Below are 18908 nucleotides of genomic sequence, written 5' to 3' on the forward strand. Positions count from 1 at the left end.
TCCCTAATTGCCCTTGAGAAGGTGGTGGTGAGCTGCCTTCTTGAACCTGCTGCAGTTCCTGTGGTGCAGGTACACTCACTGTGTTGTTCGGGATATATTTCTAAGTCAGGATGGCGTGTGGCTTGGGGGGGAGTTTGTAAGTTGTAGTGTTCCCATGTAGCTGCTCTCTTTGTCCTTCTAGATGGTAGATGTTGTGGTTTTAAAGGAGCTTTGGTGAGTTTGTGCAGTGCATTTTATATAAAATACATAGTGCTGCTACTTTTCATCATTGGTGGAGGAAGTGAATGTTTAAGTTGGTGGGTTAGGTGCTGATTAAGTGGGCTAGTTTATTCTAGATGACATTGAACCTCTTAAGTGTTGGAGCTGCAGGCAAGTGGAGGATATTCCATCACACTCCTGACTTGTTTACTTTCTGGCTTGAGGTGTGGCTAGTTCTGGAGAACAGGTCTTCAGTACTACTGCTGGGATGTTACAATAGTCTGCTTTAACTATTGCAGTATCCAGTGCTTTCAGCCATTTCTTGACAACACATGGAGTGAACCAAATTGACTGAAGACTGACATCTGTGATGCTGGGGACCAGTATCCAGCTGAAAATGGTTGCAAATGCTTCAGCCTTATTTCTTTCACAGAGGAATGGGAATTTGTGGAACATCCCCCTCCTGTTAATTGTCCACTTCATTCATTTAACTGTATAGATCTAAAACAATCGTCATGTTATCAGAAAATAGTAGTACTAACACTTATTCAAAGTGCTTTCATTATATGCCCATCTTATTCTTGCCATGCTGCAGACATACAACAATACAGCAAGAGAAAGGTGCACTGTGTATAAGAAATTATTTCATTGAAATAGAACTAATTTTCCAGGAACTGGGAGTCATAGTAGACTAATACTAATTTAACATTGGGGCATGGTCTTAAATCCAGCCTGAGACAGATGGTGTGATAGTTCCTCCTCCATCTCTCTGCTGGCTATAATAATTCTACATGAAATGAGATTGGGGATCTCAGCACAGTTCCTTAATGGATCCATAGCACAGAGTTTCAGTAGCTATTGAATTAACAGTGATTGATGCTACATTGACAAAGTCTCATCCAGAGGACCCTTATGGAAAGAAGTGTAAGAAATGGTACTGACTGTAAACCTTATTTAGGATATTATAATTGATTGGCATAATGCATTCTATGATTGTGTCACAGGCATTGAGGTTGGAGTATGGAGGAAGACAGTTTAATGAAAACAGTAAAGCGATTTTAATGGGGAACTTAAATCAACCAGTATCAGTTGGGAATTTGTGTGGTTCAGACTCCAGTCAATCACTGTTATGCATGACCGCTTTTTGACCTAGTGCATCAAGGAAGCACCAGAGGCGAAGCACATCTTGACTTAGTAATAACAAATGACCCAAATAAAATAAAGGAATTGGAGGTCACAGCTGTTTAAAGGAGTTACAACCACAAAATATTCAATTCAATGTGATCTGAGATTCTTGAGCACATTCTGATTCTGCTATACTGATTGGCGGTTGGTGACTAGTGGAGTGCCCCAGGGATCGGTGCTGGGGCCTCAACTATTTACCATTTATATAGATGATCTGGAGGAGGGGGCTGAGTGTAGGGTGTCGAAATTTGCTGATGACACGAAGATAAGTGGAAAAGCAATTTGTGCGGAGGGTGTGGAAAGTCTGCAGAGGGATCTAGATAGGCTGAGCGAGTGGGTGAGGACCTGGCAGATGGAGTACAATGTTAGCATGGGTGAGGTTATCCACTTTGGCAGGAATAATAGTAGGAGGGATTACTATTTAAAGGGCAAAAAGCTGCAGCATGCTACGATGCAGAGGGACCTGGGGGTCCTTGTGCATGAGTCACAAAAACCCAGTCTGCAGGTGCAGCAGGTGATCAAGAAGGCGAATGGGATGCTGGCCTTTATAGCGAGGGGGATAGAATATAAAAGCAGGGAGGTCTTGCTGCAACTGTACAAGGCACTGGTGAGGCCGCAGCTGAAGTACTATGTGCAGTTTTGGTCGCCGCACTTGTGCAAGGATATTTTGGCCTTGGAGGGAGTGCAGAGGAGGTTCACTAGGCTGATACCAGAGATGAGGGGATTGGACTATGAAGAGAGGCTGAATAGACTGGGTTTGTACTTGTTGGAGTTTAGAAGGATGAGGGGGGATCTTATAGAGACGCATAAGATAATGAAGGGGATGGATAGGGTAGAGGCAGAGAGATTCTTCCCGCTCAGAAAGGACAGCAGGACTAGAGGGCACAGTCTCAAGATAAGGGGGGGAGAGCAGTTTAGAACGGAGTTGAGGAGGAACTTCTTCACTCAAAGGGTGGTGAATCTCTGGAATTGAAGTGGTGGAGGCTACCTCGCTAAATATATTTAAGTCACGGGTAGATAGGTTTTTGGTAGGCAAGGGAATTAAGGGTTATGGGGAGAAAGCGGGAAAGTGGAACTGAGCCACTTCAGATCAGCCATGATCTTATTGAATGGCGGGGCAGGCTCGAAGGGCTAGATGGCCTACTCCTGCTCCTATTTCTTATGTTCTTATGTTATGTTCACATGATACAATTTTAAAAGGGTTAAACCCACAAAGATGTTGGACGAGATGAAGCAATTTAATGAGCTATGGGGGCTATTCGACAACACTAGAGGACATCTTGAACTCCTTTAAAGGCATAATGCTGAGTGACTAAATACATACCTCAAAAGTAAAAATATTGCATGCTTGCATCTTGACACAGTGCATCAAGGAAGCATATGGATGTATGAATTAGTAGCAGGAGTAGGCCACTCAGCTTCTCGAACCTGCTGCGCCATTCAGTAAGATAATGGCTGATTTGATTGTAACTTCAACTCCACATTTCTGCCTACTCATGATAACCTACCGTCCCCTTGTTGATCAAGAATCAATCTTTCTGTGCCTTAAAAATATTCAAAGACTCTGCTTCTGCTGCCTTTTGAAGGACAGTTCCAGAGACTCGTGACCCTCTGACAGTAAAATAATCTCCCCATCTCTGTCTTAAACGGAAGCAATGAGAGTCAATGCATAGCTTGACTTGGCAATGATGTTACTTAGATAAATTAAAGCAATCAGAATAGGAACTCTTTTGGAAAGTAGGGACTATTACATATTATGTTCAGTGTGACCTGGAACATGTAAGTGCTCAACAGTAGGAGAAGTGATTATTATATATTTTAACAGCTTAAGCAAATTAAACAAAATGGGGAGTTGTTCACCAACTAATACCTCAACACAGGAAAAATGGTACATATTTAATGGGATAGGGTAGGAATTTCTCCTGGGCTTCTCCTGATTCTCCATTGTTTTCACTTTTCATGATTCTTCCACTGAAGTAATGGCAAATATTCAGGAGAGTGGGATAAATACACATCTGAGTTGGCACTCATGGGATTAACAGATGGATTAACAAATTGATCTGAAGTGAAATACGAAGGAAAAATGACATCTGTGAACCTGTAGGGGGGCATGCTGGGATGAACGGAGAAACATGTTAAATTTGTGATTGAGGGACAAAGGGTAACCTAAAAATAGCAGATACAACGCGCACCAGTAAGACATTCTATCAGTAACTAACAGTAAGCACTAAGGTGAGAATCTTTAAAACCTACCAACTGGGCTGAAAGCAAAGAAGAACACTGGATAGTTAATTAACTAAAAGATTATTTCCCTAGGGACGGCATTAGTAGAATCCCCTCCCTAAAAAGTGATAATGCAAGCAGAATAAATCACTGATTTAACGGACTCAGTGGTTCTGGATAAGCAAAAGGGATTTGAAACAATCATGTTCCCAGGGAAGGGCAGCGTTTATTTTCAGAATGCTTTGAGAGACAAAGGATGAGATTTGTGAGGAATCAACTGGGTGTTGATAAACACTGAAGACAGGCTAACATGATATCGGTCTTTCAAAAGGGTGGTCAATCCGACCTATGAATCTTACTGAAGTGCTTTGAGAGCGAATATAAATTTGTTGTGTGTCAGTTGTGGTGAGGTTATCTCGGAATTGTAAGGTTTAGGGCTCAAATTCCTCTCCAGGCTCGTAAATCAAATCCCTCCATGGCCTCATCCCTCCCTATCTTCCGTAGTCACCACCAGCCCGTGACCCTCCAAGATAATTTTCATTCTTCTCATTCTGGCTTCTGGACCATCTTTGATTGTTATTGCTCCAATATCGACAGCTATGCCTTTAGCAGCCTGGGCCTGAGCTGCCTAAACCTTTCCATCTCCATCCTTTCTTTCTGTCTTTAAGATGTTCTCTAAACCTGACCTCATTGATTCAGCTTTTAGTCATTTGCCCTAATATCACCTCATGCTATTGACCGTCAATTTTGTTTTATTCTGTCTGTTCGACATGCGATAAGAATAACTACATTGCTGGTTTGTTTTATGACCAATGATAGTTTCATGGTCATCATTACTGAGACTATTTTTATATTCCAGATTTTATTGATTGAATTTAAATTCCACCAACCACTGTGGTGGGATTTGAACACATGACCCCTGAACATTAGCCTGGCTTCTGGATTACTAGTCCAGAGTCATTACCACCAGACCACCATCTCTCCAACAATACGTCCTCTTCTGTCTGGCATTCTCTGGGTTTTAGGGAGAGTCTTAAACAGGGAGAGAGCGTGACCTACTAATGGTGTTGTCAGCTGATGAGTGCTGAATTCAGTGGACGCAGTTAATGTGAATACTTGGGTTTATTTCTAATCAGCAACATGACCTTGTTCTTCACCACAGTGACTCAGAATGCTAAATCAGTGGCCAGAGCTGTAAGTGTATTGGACACAGGTCAACTGCACCTGGCATACAAAACAGAGACGGGTTTTTAAATTAGCTTATGAGTTTTGAGTGATTGACCTAAGCAGCTCATTCTACCCAGGAGACCTCAATTAGGTCATCTTTCAGGCTGCCCTTTTCCAGAGAAAAGTGCTCCACCCTATTCTGGAATGACCCACTCCACTGTCTCTACATCTTTCTTATAGTATGGAGGCTAGAACTAATGTTCCCACTCAGCCATGTGGCTGTGCAGCAGTCCAAAAGTCTTTTGCAGGCTGCACACGTCTGCCCCTGTAAGGTGCAGAAAATGTAAAGATGCCACACACTTAAACAACTCGCTTGCCCACTCCAAAAAACACAAGAGAGGAAGTTGACCAGAACTGTGCACAGTATTCCAAGTGTTGCCTAAACCAAGGGTTCTCAGTTGGCGATCTGAGGACCCCAGGGGTCTGTGCAAGTTTTCAAAGGGACTGCTGAGAATAACCTTGGAATTTATTCCTGTGCCTGGAATCTGTGATCTAGCTCCAATCTAATCTGAACAGTGATACACAGAAATACAAAGAGCAAAAGACAGGGGAAAAAAAGCGCATTAAAGTAAAAAGAAAAAAGCTTTGCACCAACTGTCAGTGGGCAGTGGTGACATGAGCTGCCAGGTATTCCAGGCTCCCTGTTCCTGTCTTGTAAATATGGAAAATTGGCTTGTTACTGCAATCACAGAGAGTCATAGAATCATACAGTGCAAAAAAGGCCCTTCGGTCCATCGATCCTGCACCTACAATAAGTTGCACTAATATGGACAGCATGGTGGCACAGTGGTTAGCATTGCTACCTCACAGTGCCAGGGACCTGGATTTGATTCCCGGCGTGGGTCACTCTTTGTGCGGAGTCTGCATGTTCTCCCCATGTCTGTGTGGGTTTCTTTCAGGTGCTCTGGTTTCCTCCCACTGTCCGAAAGATCTGCTGGTTAGGTACTTTTACGATACTAAATTCTCCCTCAGTGTACCTGAACAGGCACTGGAGTGTGGCGACTAGGGGATTTTCACAGCAATTTTATTGCAGAGTTAATGTAAGACTACTTGTGACACGAATAAATAAATGAATATCTTCTTGTAGCCTACAATCTTCTTCACTATTAATCACTCTACCAATCTTGGTGTCATCTGCAAATTTACTTATCACTCCCCCCATGTTCTCATTTGTATTATTTATGTATATAACAAATAATAAGGGACCCAGCACTGAAACTTATGGTACGCCACTGAACACTGGCCTCCAGTCACTCAGATAGAACATAGAACATTACAGCGCAGAACAGGCCCTTCGGCCCACGATGTTGCGCCGACCAGTTAAAAAACAATGACCCTCTAACCTAAACCAATCCCTTTTCATCCATAAACCTATCCACGGATCTCTTAAACGCCCCCAAACTAGGCGCATTTACAACTGCAGCAGGCAGGGCATTCCAATCCCTCATCATCCTCTGGGTAAAGAACCTACCTCTGACATCCGTTCTATAACTACCCTCCCTTAATTTAAAGCCATGCCCCCTCGTGCTAGCTTTCTCCATCCGAGGAAAAAGGCTATCACTGTCCACCCTATCTAAACCTCTAATCATCTTATATGTTTCAATAAGATCCCCTCTTAGCCGCCTTCTTTCTAGCGAAAACAACCCCAAATCCCTCAGTCTCTCCTCATAGGACCTCCCCTCCATACCAGGCAACATCCTGGTAAACCTCCTCTGCACCCTCTCCAATGTCTCCACATCCTTCCTATAATGTGGGGACCAGAACTGCACACAATACTCCAAGTGCGGCCACACCAGAGTTGTGTACAGTTGCAACATGACGCTGCGACTCCTAAATTCAATCCCCCTACCAATAAACGCCAAGACACCGTATGCCTTCTTAACAACCTTATCTACTTGATTCCCTACTTTCAGGGATCTATGTACACATACACCTAGATCCCTCTGTTCATCCACACTATTCAGAGTCCTCCCGTTAGCCCTATACTCGACACATCTGTTATTCCTACCAACGTGAATTACCTCACACTTCTCCGCATTAAACTCCATCTGCCACCTCTCGGCCCAGCTCTGCAACCTGTCTAAGTCACCCTGCAAACTATGACACCCTTCCTCACAATCTACCACACCTCCGACTTTGGTGTCATCAGCAAATTTACTAATCCACCCAACTATACCCTCATCCAGATCATTAATAAAAATTACAAACAGCAGTGGCCCCAAAACAGATCCCTGAGGCACACCACTCGTAACCGAACTCCATGACGAATATTTACCATCAACCACCACCCTCTGTCTCCTATCTGCTAGCCAATTCCTGATCCAATTTCCTAGATTACCCTCAATCCCATACATCTGCATTTTCTGCAGAAGCCTACCATGGTGAACCTTATCAAACGCCTTACTAGAATCCATATATACCACAATAGCACCCTTTGTGTCCTATTACTAAGACAATTTTGGATCTATCTTCCCAAGTTTCCCTGAATTCCATGCGCTTCAGCCTTCTCAATCAATCTCCCATGTGGGACCTTATTGAAACCTATATATACTACATCGACTGCACTTCCCACATCCACACACTCGATCACGTTTTTGAAAAAAGTCTATCAAATCTGTGAGACATGACCTCCATCTGACAAACCCATGCCTTTCCAAATGGATATTAAGGGAACCATTTTCCCAATGCTGAATGAACGTGAAAACAGGAGACTTTCAGATTGTTTTTTTGGCGAGAGAAGGATTCAAAATGAAGCAAAATGTGATTCTTGCTAGTAGGGAAGTGGAAAGAGTCTATTCACATTGGGAAGCCGGCTGCTGATTGTTAGAGGAGGCAATTGTGCATGCAGCGTGATCTCCCACTGCACTATATACAAGAGTATTTTATGCATTGGAAGACTGTCACTCCCCGAGACATCACCTTCTGCACTTCTCCCAATCGCACCCCAAATTGCAGCCCCCCCAATCACCACCCCAATTTCTGTCCACCCCAATCGTGCCTCCCCTAATCACAGCTCCCTATTTGCCACCCCCCCTCCCCCCCTGGGCAATCGCTAGTCTGGCGAATCCTGATTGCAATGTGTGCAACCCCCACCCACTGCCTCCCCTTCCCTTTAAGCCCTATTCTACTGCCTTAGGCCCCACCACTTGGCATTGCCCAATGGATACTGCCAGTGTGCCAAGGGACCTGGTGGGCAGTGCCACAGTGCTAGGCAGAACCTCCTTTGACCTCACAGGGGGGCCTCAATGGCCTCCGTCCCACTCACAAGACCATCACAACAGGTCCCCGTTGATGGGGACCATACATGATCTTCACAGAGCGAACCTTCGCCAGTGAGGCTGCAGAGGCAAGTGAGCCTGGATGATAGTGCCCTGGGCTCACATGTAACATTTAAATCTGTATCTAAATATATTCAAATATTGAAATCAGCCTCATGCCCTTTTCAGGCGCGAGGCTGATCTCGTCAGATATCTGGTGCCGGTAACCAATTTCTCAGCTCTCTCGTAATCTTGCTGGGTCAACCCGCTCATCGGCCAGTGGGTCAAAGTGGTAAAATCGCAGCCCCAGTGTTTGTTTCATCCCTAGCGGTTATGTAGTCACATTGTTTTGCAAAAACTATTAATAACACCAGTCTAATAGTAATTAATCTTTGGGGATTAATGATATGTGAAGTGTTAGAATCACAGATTTACAGATTGGCAGTGACTTTAGCCTTCGACAGAAGCAGGAGCCAGGTGAAATGCTCCAGCTTTACTTCCTTTATTACCTTAGAATGATACAGCACAGGAGACCATTCGGCCCCTCTTGCTTGCTGAAAAACCTATCCAATTAGTCTCACCCCTCAGGCCTTTCTCAACAACGCAGCAAATGTTTTACTTCAAGTATTTATCCAGTTCTCTTTTCAAAGTTCCTATTGATTCTACCTTTCCAGGCAGTTCATTCCCGATCACAAGTGGCCAGTGTGAAAAACCTTCTGCTTTCAGATTTGCCGTCTTGGACTTTCAATTCTCCCTTCATCTGTCAGGGGAAGGTCTTCACAGATTAGAAATAAACACCACATTTTATAACTTGATAAAGCCTCTTGTCTGAAATTAAAAACAGCAAATGATGAAGGAGTGAGCAGCAGGACAGTCAGCCTCAGAAAGAGAAGAGCCTGTTCGTATTTTGAGTGGGATCTTTCTTTACAGTATCTGCCATTATGTTGCCCATTGTAGGTAAATCTGAAGTATTGATCGATGGACCAGTGAATATAATACATTCATACAATAAAGCAGAGATTTCTGTCTCGAAATATAATAGTGCTGGTAATATCATAATGAACAAGTGAATGTAATATTACAATGAACCAAGAATTGCAATATTTAAAAAATATAATAATGATTGTAACGTCACAGTGAATCAGATTATAATGTTACAATAAACCAGAGCCATTACAATGAACCAAAAATCCCTCCAACACTGACGTACACTGGCAACTGTGTGTACCATCTACAAGATGCATTGAAGGAACTCACCAAGGTTCCTAATGCAGCATCTTCCAAACCCACAACCATTACCTTTTGGGGCAGCCGGGCGGCACTGTCTAGCATTGCTGCCTCACATTGCCAGGGACCTGGGTTCAATTTTGGCCTCAGGTCACTGTCTGTGTAAAGTCTGCATGTTCTCCCCATGTCTGTGTGGGTTTCCTCTGGGTGCTCTCGTTTCCTCTCACATTCCAAAGAGGTGCGGGTTAGGTTGATTGGCTATGCTAAATTGACCCTAGTGTCAGAGGATTAGCAGAGTAAATGAGGGTTACAGGAATAGGCCTGGGTGGGTTTGTAATCGGTGCAGACTCGATGGGTCAAATGGCCTTCTTCTGCACTGTAGGGATTCTATGATCTATAAGAACAAAAGCAGCAGATACTTGGGAACGCCACTACCTGCAGGTTTCCCTCCAACTCACTCACCATCCTGACTTGGAAGTACATTGCTGTTCTTTCACTGTCACTGGGTCAAATGCCTGGAACTCCTTCCCTAACAGTACTGTTGGTATACCTAACCACAGGGGCTAACATGGTTCAAGAAGACAGCTCACCATCACCTTTTCAAGAGCAATTAGGGATGGACCATAAGTGCTGGCCAATTTCATAAACTAATTTTTAAAAATGTAAATGGTGCTTGTAATGTCACAATAAACTAGTGATTATAATATCCTAATAAACCAATGATTGTAATATTATAATAACCCAGAAATAATATTAAAATATTACAATGATTGTAATATCATAGTGAATCAGATTATATTACAATTAGCCAGAGACTGTAATATCACAAAGAACCACAGTGTGGTTCCGGAAGATGTTGGTTCAATCCTTAGAGAGTGCTTTGCATTGTTTTTCAAATGGAACAAGACATTCGGGTGGAGGTCTGTGAAATGTTGGAGTAAATTAACATAGAGAAAGGAGATACCAGCTGTTTTAGCAGCCTTAAAGGTGGATAAATCCGCAGGCTTGGATAAGATGTATCCCAAGATATCCCTGATATCTCCTCCCCCTTGAGGGAGGCAAGGGAAGAGATATCAGAGGCACAGGCAGTAATTTTCAGATTCTCTCTGACCACTGCTAAGGTGCCAGAACACTGGCTGACTGCTGACATTGTCCCACCATTAAAAAAGGGAGGTAGAGTTAGATCAGGAAATCAGAGATCAGTCAGTCTAACCTCAGTGGTGGGGAAGTTACTGGACAGAATTCTGACGGTCAGAACGTGTCTGCACTTGGATAGACAGATTGATCAGGTTAAAAGCAAATTACTGCAGAAGCAGGAATCTGAAACAAACACAGAAAATGCTGGAAAATCTCAGCAGGTCTGACAGCATCTGTGGAGAGAGAAAAGTGCCAATATCGAATCTGGATGATCCTTTGTAAGATTGATCAGGGATGGTCAGCAAGGATTTGTTAAGGGGAGGTTGTGTTTGACAAATTTAATTGAATTTTTTGAGGAGGCAACCAGGAGTATTGATGAGGGTAATGCATTTGATGTGGTCGATATAGACGTTAGCAAGACTTCTGATAAGGGCCCTCATGTCATACTAATCAAGAAAGTAAGGGCCCATGGGACCTAAGGCAATGTGGTACATTGGATCCATGATTTGCTGACAGGCAGGAAGCAGAGGGTGATGGTAGAGGGATGTTTCTGTGACTGGAAGTCTGTTTCCAGTGGGGTTCCAGAGAGTTTAATGCTGGGGCCCTTGCTATTTATGGTGTATATTAATGATTTGGACTTAAATGTAGGGGTTATGAGCAAGAAGTTTACAGAAAATTGGATAGTGGTAAATAGTGAGGAGGATAGCAGTAAATGGCAGGACTGTTCAGATGGACAGAATAGTGGCAAATGGAACTCAATCTGGGAAAGTGTGAGGGGAATGCACTTGGGGAGGGCTAACAAGGTAAAGGATGACATTATGAATGGTAGAACCTGGAAAGTACTGAAGATCAAAGGGATAGTGGAGTACATACCCACAGATCGCTGAAGGTGGCCAGGCAGGTAGATAAGTTGGTTAAGAAGGCCTATAGGTTGCTTGCCCTTATAAGCCAAGGCATAGAGTTCTCCTTGGATGAGAGGGGACCTGACAGAGGTCTACAAAATTATGATTCATAGAAAATATACAGGGTAAATATGTGGGGTTACGGGATTAGGGCCTAGGTTGTTGGAGCAGACTTGATGGGCCAAATGGCCTCCTTCTGCACAGTAGGGTTTCTATGATTCATAGAAATCATATTTACCCTGTATATCCCACTAACCTATGCATCCCCTGATTCTAAGGGGCAATTCAGCATAGCCAATGCACCTAACCTGCACATTTTTGGACTGTGGGAGGAAACTAGAACACCCAGAGGAAACCTATGCAGACATGGAGAAAACATGCAAACTCCACACAGTCAGTCACTCAAGCTGAGAATTGAACCCGGATTCCTGGAATTGTGAGGCAGCTGTGCTAACCACTGTACCACCCCTAAATGATTGGTTTACCTCAGGTGGCTGGACAGCTTGTTTGAGATGCAGAGTGACTCCAACAATGTGGGTTCGATTCCCGTCCTGGTTGAGGTTATTCATAAAGGCCCCGCCTTGCCCCTTGCCTGAGGTGTGGTGATCCTCAGGTTAAATCACTATCACTACCAGACATTTACAGCACAGAAGGAGGCCATCGTATCAACATTGGTTACCTAAATGATTGGTTTACCTCAGGTGGCTGGACAGCTTGTTTGAGATGCAGAGTGACTCCAACAATGTGGGTTTGATTCCCGTCCTGGTTGAGGTTATTCATAAAGGCCCCGCCTTGCCCCTTTGCTAACCAATGTTGATACGATGGCCTCCTTCTGTGCTGTAAATGTCTACGAATCAGACTGTAATATTACATGCCAAAACATTGAATGTATCCAAGAGGCAGCGGGATATAGCACTTGGGGCGAATGGGATCAAAGGTTAAGGGGAAAAGCAGGATTAGGCTATTGAGTTGGATGATCAGCCATGATCGTAATGAATGGCGGAGCAAGCTCAAAAGGCCAAATGGCCTCCTCCTGCTCCTATCTTCTATGTTTCTATAACAATATACCAGAGATTGTAATACCACAATGAACACATGGGGATAAAGTTCAATTTCTTGCTGAGTAAAGGTGCATTAATGACAATAATAATGGAAGAGTCAGGTGGACTATATAAGCAATAGTCTTTACAATATCTGGTTCTCTCTACATTACATTGAAACCTCTCAGTAGCACAATAGAAGATTCTCTTTTGGGAAAACGTTTACAATAGCAACTATTAGCCTGTCACCAGTGTGATATATGATATAAAATAACAACAGAAAATGCAGGAAACACTCAGCAGGTCCAGTGTCATCTGCAGAGAGAGAAACAGAGACCTGGATTTTCCAGCCTTTCCTTCTGTGGAAAAGAAAATCCCAGACTGAAGTCATGGATGTTTTGCTGATTTGTCAAATTTTCTGCCGCCCAATGCTTCCCGCCAATGCAGGAATGGAAGAGTTAACATTTCGGCTGTGTGTCCTTGCAACAGTTCAAATGTTAACCCTGGGCTGAATTTTCACTCGGACAATCAGAGGGTAATGCATCCCTTGCTGACTCTGACAGGCCTGTTGCAATTTCACACTCTAATGAACATTGAATAGCAGCAAGGAAGTCGCGCCTTGGACAGCTGACAACCAGATTTCCCGACATCCGCAGTATTTGTGCTGAGCTAATTTTCTTGAGCCGTTCCTCAAATTGTTTGGTCCTTTTGGAGAGCAGGTGATTACAGCTCCCAAAACATGAAATCATTTGCAGAACCTTTAATTTGCGTTTATTGATACAGTATTTACACAGCATTGCTTTCATAATACAAGCTATCATCTTTACAGCTTCCCTTATAAATATGCATCGAAAGAACCACGCAGTACAGCACGCATATGCGAGTACGACAGCGATCATCTTACAGTTACAGCGGCAACCTGCTGTCCAGTTAAAGTGCCTGCAAACCACCAGCCTCAGAACTACACATCCTGCACACCTATTAAACTTTCTTGCAACAGAATAGAAAACATTGAGTGTGCAAACACATGAATACCACACTGGTATAAGCAAAGGTAACGAGGCCAACTCTATTATACTCTCAGATCTTTCGCTTTTGGAAATCTTAACGTGAGACAGCAATGGGTTGTCCTGTAAATCCCTCCAATCCCAACCCCTCCCCGCCCTCCCCACATCACCCCAGTCCCCCATCCATCTCCCCCCACCCCCAAAAAATTGAGTCCTGCTCAACACGTCAGACAGTGGTTTCATTGGCAACGACTAAAAACATTACACTCATCCTGAAGAAGCTGGTTGCAATTAGAATTTCAATATGAAAGGACAATCAGTGACTCCCTTACTCTCGTCAAGGCCTAATATCATCATGTGTTCTTTTTCTATCACTGGTTATTTTTCACCTGCTCCTGATTGCAGGTTCCGGTCATTAACTGTGCACTGTTGGGTTTTAATCTGTGAAATGAATGATGCATCACCTCAAACAGTAGTTTGGGATCATCTAGGCAGCTCCAATTACAACACAAAGTCGTACAGCACTATGACACAGAGCTTCCTTTGAGACCCTGACAATGGACTCCTGTCTAGACTCTGACATTGGGTTCCTGTCTAGACTCTTGACACTGGGCTTCCGTCTAGGCCCTGACACTGGGTTTCTATCTAGACTCTGACATTGGGTTCCTGTCTAGACCCTGACACTGGGTTTCTCTCTAGACTGTGACATTGAGTTCCTGTGTAGACCCTGACACTGGGCTTCCTTTGAGACTCTGATACTGGGTTTCTGTCTAGGCTACACTGAGCTTATACCTAGACTCTGAACGTGAGCTTCTGTCTAGACTGTACACTAGGTTTCTGTCTAGACTACACTAGGCTTCAGTCTAAACTCTGATTCTGGGTTTCTGTCTAGACTCTGAGACAGGTCTTCCTTTGAGACTCTGTCGCTGGGCTTTAGTCTAGACTCTGATACTGAGCTTCTATCTAGACTCTGACACTGGGCTTCTGTCTAGACTTTACACTGGGCTTCTATCTAGATTCTACACTGGGCTTCTGCCTAGACTACACTGGGCTTCTGTCTAGAATATACTGGGCTTCTGTCCAGACTTTACACTGGGCTTCTGTCTAGACTACATTGGGCTTCTGTCTTGACTCTGACACTGGGCTTCAGTCTACTCTAGACCATGGCACTAAGGATGAGGATGGCATAATAGTGAGTCTTGTATGGTAGCTGCGTTTCTTGCATCTTTAACAGATTAGAATAGGTGATACATATATTCCACTGATTCTCAACATGTACACTGAATACTCTTGTACACAGCATTACCTTGCAGTTACAGACTTTAAACAGTTACAACTGACCAGCAGCAGAAAAATAGCCTGTTGAATATCTGTCTTCTGGTAATGAAAGGAACTGGATACACATCTCATGCCTAAAAAAACCAGACACCTTCAATTTGTACAATTGTGCATTTTGATACATTCAGTAAAGAGACAGTATCCCAATGTGTTGGCATTAAATACTTGACTTCTAAACAATTAAAGATAGTGCTTTGTTTTAATATTTCTAATATATATACATATAAAAGCAGCCTAATCACATATTTCATTGCAGCTAATTTGCTGAGTTGATCCCCTTTACTAATCTGTCACCTCCAGCACCAGAGGGAGGGCTGCATGGTTGTCCTGGTGCCATCAATAGTTCCAAGCATCCGTTGATAGTGGGTATCAAACACAAAGGAGTGAGCTGAAATCCTGGCCCTTGGGTCCACAGGACGAAGAAGAGGAGTTGCTGGGGGATGCATCCAGCTCAGGGAGGGTGCAGAAATTCCAGTCGGACATAAACTCTACAACCAGAAAAGTTCATACCAAGTGTTTCACTGTCCACTGCACAGCAAAGGAGGTGGTAGTTATTCTATAACAAAGGTGGCAGCAATACCTCACCAAACAACTATCACATATCATGAACAGAAAGGGTTTAAACACCATTGTTTATCTATCACCATGCTGGGGGATGTCGGAAGGCTGAATGTTTCCCAGTGTCTTTATTGAGACTAACATCAACATATCGACATAAGCATTGGATCTTTGACCTTGGTTTTGCTGCCATACATTCCATTCCCTAATCAGTCAGCACTGGAGCAATGAGAAGCATATAGGCCTGACTGTACCACAGGCGTCATGTCTAAATGGCTGCAAGAGAATCTACTGATGGGCATTCTGCACCAGCAATAGGCAGCTCAAAGCTAAGACTGGAGGGCCTGACATTGGCTTCAGTTTAGCAATACAGATTGACATTTCAAATCACTGTGCACCAAACCAAGAAACAATCATTGCTATAACAGTAATAATGTTCTGACAGGAATAACATGTTAATCGTATCATGCACAAAAGTTCATACAGCCACGATCCAGTGTTTCTGCAGTGATAGTGAGATTAATAATAAGATCTGTTCCTCTCCATCTACGGCGTCCATTCTCACTGCTGAGAAATTTCCAAATTAAAAATGTACACTTTGACAACAGCAGTAGTTTGGTTATTGATCCGATATTTGTGTGAAACATTCTGAATTCTGTAAGAGCAAAAGTTGAAAGCAAGAGAAGATCCTTGCTTCCAAAATCTCCTTTTAGATTAAAAAATACCCAATTCAAAGTTGATTGCCTTTCACGTTTTAAAACGAATTAATACAGTTTGAATCTTCTTATTCTGGGTTACAAGCATCTTAAGCTTTTAATTGAACTTCTTTGCTCAAATAGTTTGAAACAAAACTGTAAACACGTTGGGATTATTTTCCTTTCTTATGAGTGAGACAATAAACTCATCTCAATACAGGGCCATCTAGATTGCAGACTGTGGCCAGAATTTTACCGCTTTGCCCACCTGAGGCTTGTAACATTCCACCTGAGGCCATTGGAGAATGCCGTTCTGTAAGCCTCGCCCAATTCTGGGGCAAGCGAGGCAACAAAATTCCTCTATGTATCTGTATCAGCTCAGTTAGAATCCCAATCCATGTTGTTAACATTAGCGAATACCTTAATGTGGATAGAGGATTGATTGATCAAAGTCTGGGAAGCAGAGAGGAGGATTGGCAGGTTATTATTCAGTAGGGTACCACATGAATCAGTACTTGGGTCTCAGCTTTTTACAACCAAAATGACTTAGCTGAAGGGAGCAAGTGTAAAGTAAGTCTTATGAGGTTACAAAGGGCCAAATTCTCAAAGCAGGTTTGGGAACCCCGATGAATTTGCTCTCATGCTATTTTTAAATGTAAATTCCTTATTTGACCAGGAGGTGAGCTTGGCACACAATTAATGGCACAGAGCACTGTGCCAATGGTAAAGGCAGGCAGCAGCCTTTGTCGAACAGAGGCACCTTGTCAGAGAACCATGGAGGATAGGTGATTACTCAAGCATCCAGGCAACTGGACCAAACCAAGATAATGTGCATATTCCAACACAGATTACTGGAGGACTCGAAAACTTTCCATGTTACAAGATGAACATGACTCTGTTGTAAACCTGACAGCTTTGCTGGGGTTCATGGACATAACCATTAAAAATTGTATTCTCAATGGCACAGGCCTCATTAACTAGACCCTGAACGACCTTAATGAAGCATTGATGAGTAGCAAGTGGGCTTCTGTTCCCTTGAATCCCCCCATCTGCTAACCAATTGAAAATTTCAACTTCACCGTCAGGATCCTGAGAAGAACCCAGGGCCACCGTTTTGAGATTGTGGGTTCTGACCCCCTATAAATCCAGCCTCAACAGTTTACAAAGGGGTAGTGACAGGTAAAGCGGATGGGCAGAGAGGTGGTGTTTGGTGTCTAATATGGAAAAATGTGAAGTTATTCACTTTGGTAATAAGAATATTTTTCAAATGCTGAGAAATAGTTAAATGTTGGTGTTCAGAGGGATTTGGGTGTCTTGGTACTCAAAAGCAAAGAAAGCTAACATGCAGGCACAGCATGTACAGTAAATGAGGGGCCTAGACAGGGAAGACTTGTTTCCCTTAGGTGAAGGGTCAATTACTAAGAGCATAGATTTAAGGTGATTGGTAGAAGGATTAGAGGGGACATGAGGAAATCTTTTTCATCCAGAGAGTGGTGGGTGTCTGGAACTCACTGCCTAAGTTGGTGGCTAAAGCTAAAACGTTCAACTCATTTGAAAACTACCTGGATCTATATTTGAAGTGTTGTAACCTGTATGGCTACAGACCAGGTGCTGGAAAATGGGATTAAAATAAGCAGCTAGTTTTTTTTTCTCCCTTTATCGACCGGCATAGACATGATGGGCTGAATGGCCTCTCCAAGCGCTGTAACTTTTCTATGGCTCTAACGATTAGGGAGAAAAATTGAATGTTTTGTTGCAAGGGAGTTGGGGTATAAGCTTATAAAAATCTTGCTGTAATTGTACAGGGATTGGCTGAGAAGACACCTCGGGTTGCCAACTAGAATTAAATGTATTCTTGGAAGTTTCATCACTTGACTTGCACCCCCCCATGCATTTATCAGCCATAATTCAATGGTGGAGCAGACTCGATGGGCCAACTGGCCTACTTCTACTCCTATGTCTTATGATCTTATGCTCCAGCCATTAGTTGGCCAACACACCCACTCTCGTGACACACTGCCACCCTACACTAAGAGGAAAGTAAAAAGTCTCATTCCCCAATTGGATGATGCTTGTCTGTCAAGCAAATGGTGACACAGTGGTTAGCATTGCAGTCTCACAGCTCTAGGGGTCTGGATTCAATTCCCGACTTGGGTCACTGTCTGTGTAGAGTTTGCTCGTTCTCCCATTGTCTACATGGGTTTCCTTCCAAACTCCAAAGACGTGCGAGTTAAGTTGACTGGCCATGCTAAATTGTTCCTGGGATGTATAGGTTAGAGTGATTAGCAGGGTAAATATGTGGGGTGATGGGGATAGGCTTGGGTGGGATTATTGTTGGTGCTGACTTGATGGGCTGAGTGGCCTCCTTCTGCAATGTAGGATGTCTATGAACCCTTTCCCCTATTTCCAAGACTTCTATATCTAGTAAAGAGAAATATTCAAAGAAAATGACCAAAGAAAATTTTTTCTTAATGTCCCAGTGATTTTTCTCCAGGGTTGCACACAGCAGCGACCTGGAGATTGATATTCAACTCCTGGAGACACCAGGACAATCCTGGAGAGTAGGCAACCATAAAGCATCTAGATCAGAATTTTCCACACCCCCGCATGTCACATTTTTTGGCAGTCAAGGCAGTCTACGATTGGCCAGCAAGCCAACTCCAGCACCCGCCAATGGCAGACTGCCTCTGCTGCCAGGAACCTTGTGTGGGGTCAGGGGAGGCAGGGGGTCAGAAAATTCCTGCCTTAAAGTACTGTTCATAATTTTGGTCTCCATGTCTAAACAAAGATATACTTGCCATCAAGGGAATGTCGAAGCAGTTCATTATATTGATTCTTGGGGAGAGAGTGTGAGGAGGGATTGAATGGAGTTTAGATAAATGTAAGGTGGCCACATTGGACCCAAGGGCGCTTA

This window comes from Carcharhinus amblyrhynchos, chromosome 5 (assembly GCF_965287045.1).
Source record: "Carcharhinus amblyrhynchos chromosome 5, sCarAmb.v2.hapA, whole genome shotgun sequence".
In the NCBI taxonomy this organism is placed as follows: Eukaryota; Metazoa; Chordata; class Chondrichthyes; order Carcharhiniformes; family Carcharhinidae; genus Carcharhinus; species Carcharhinus amblyrhynchos.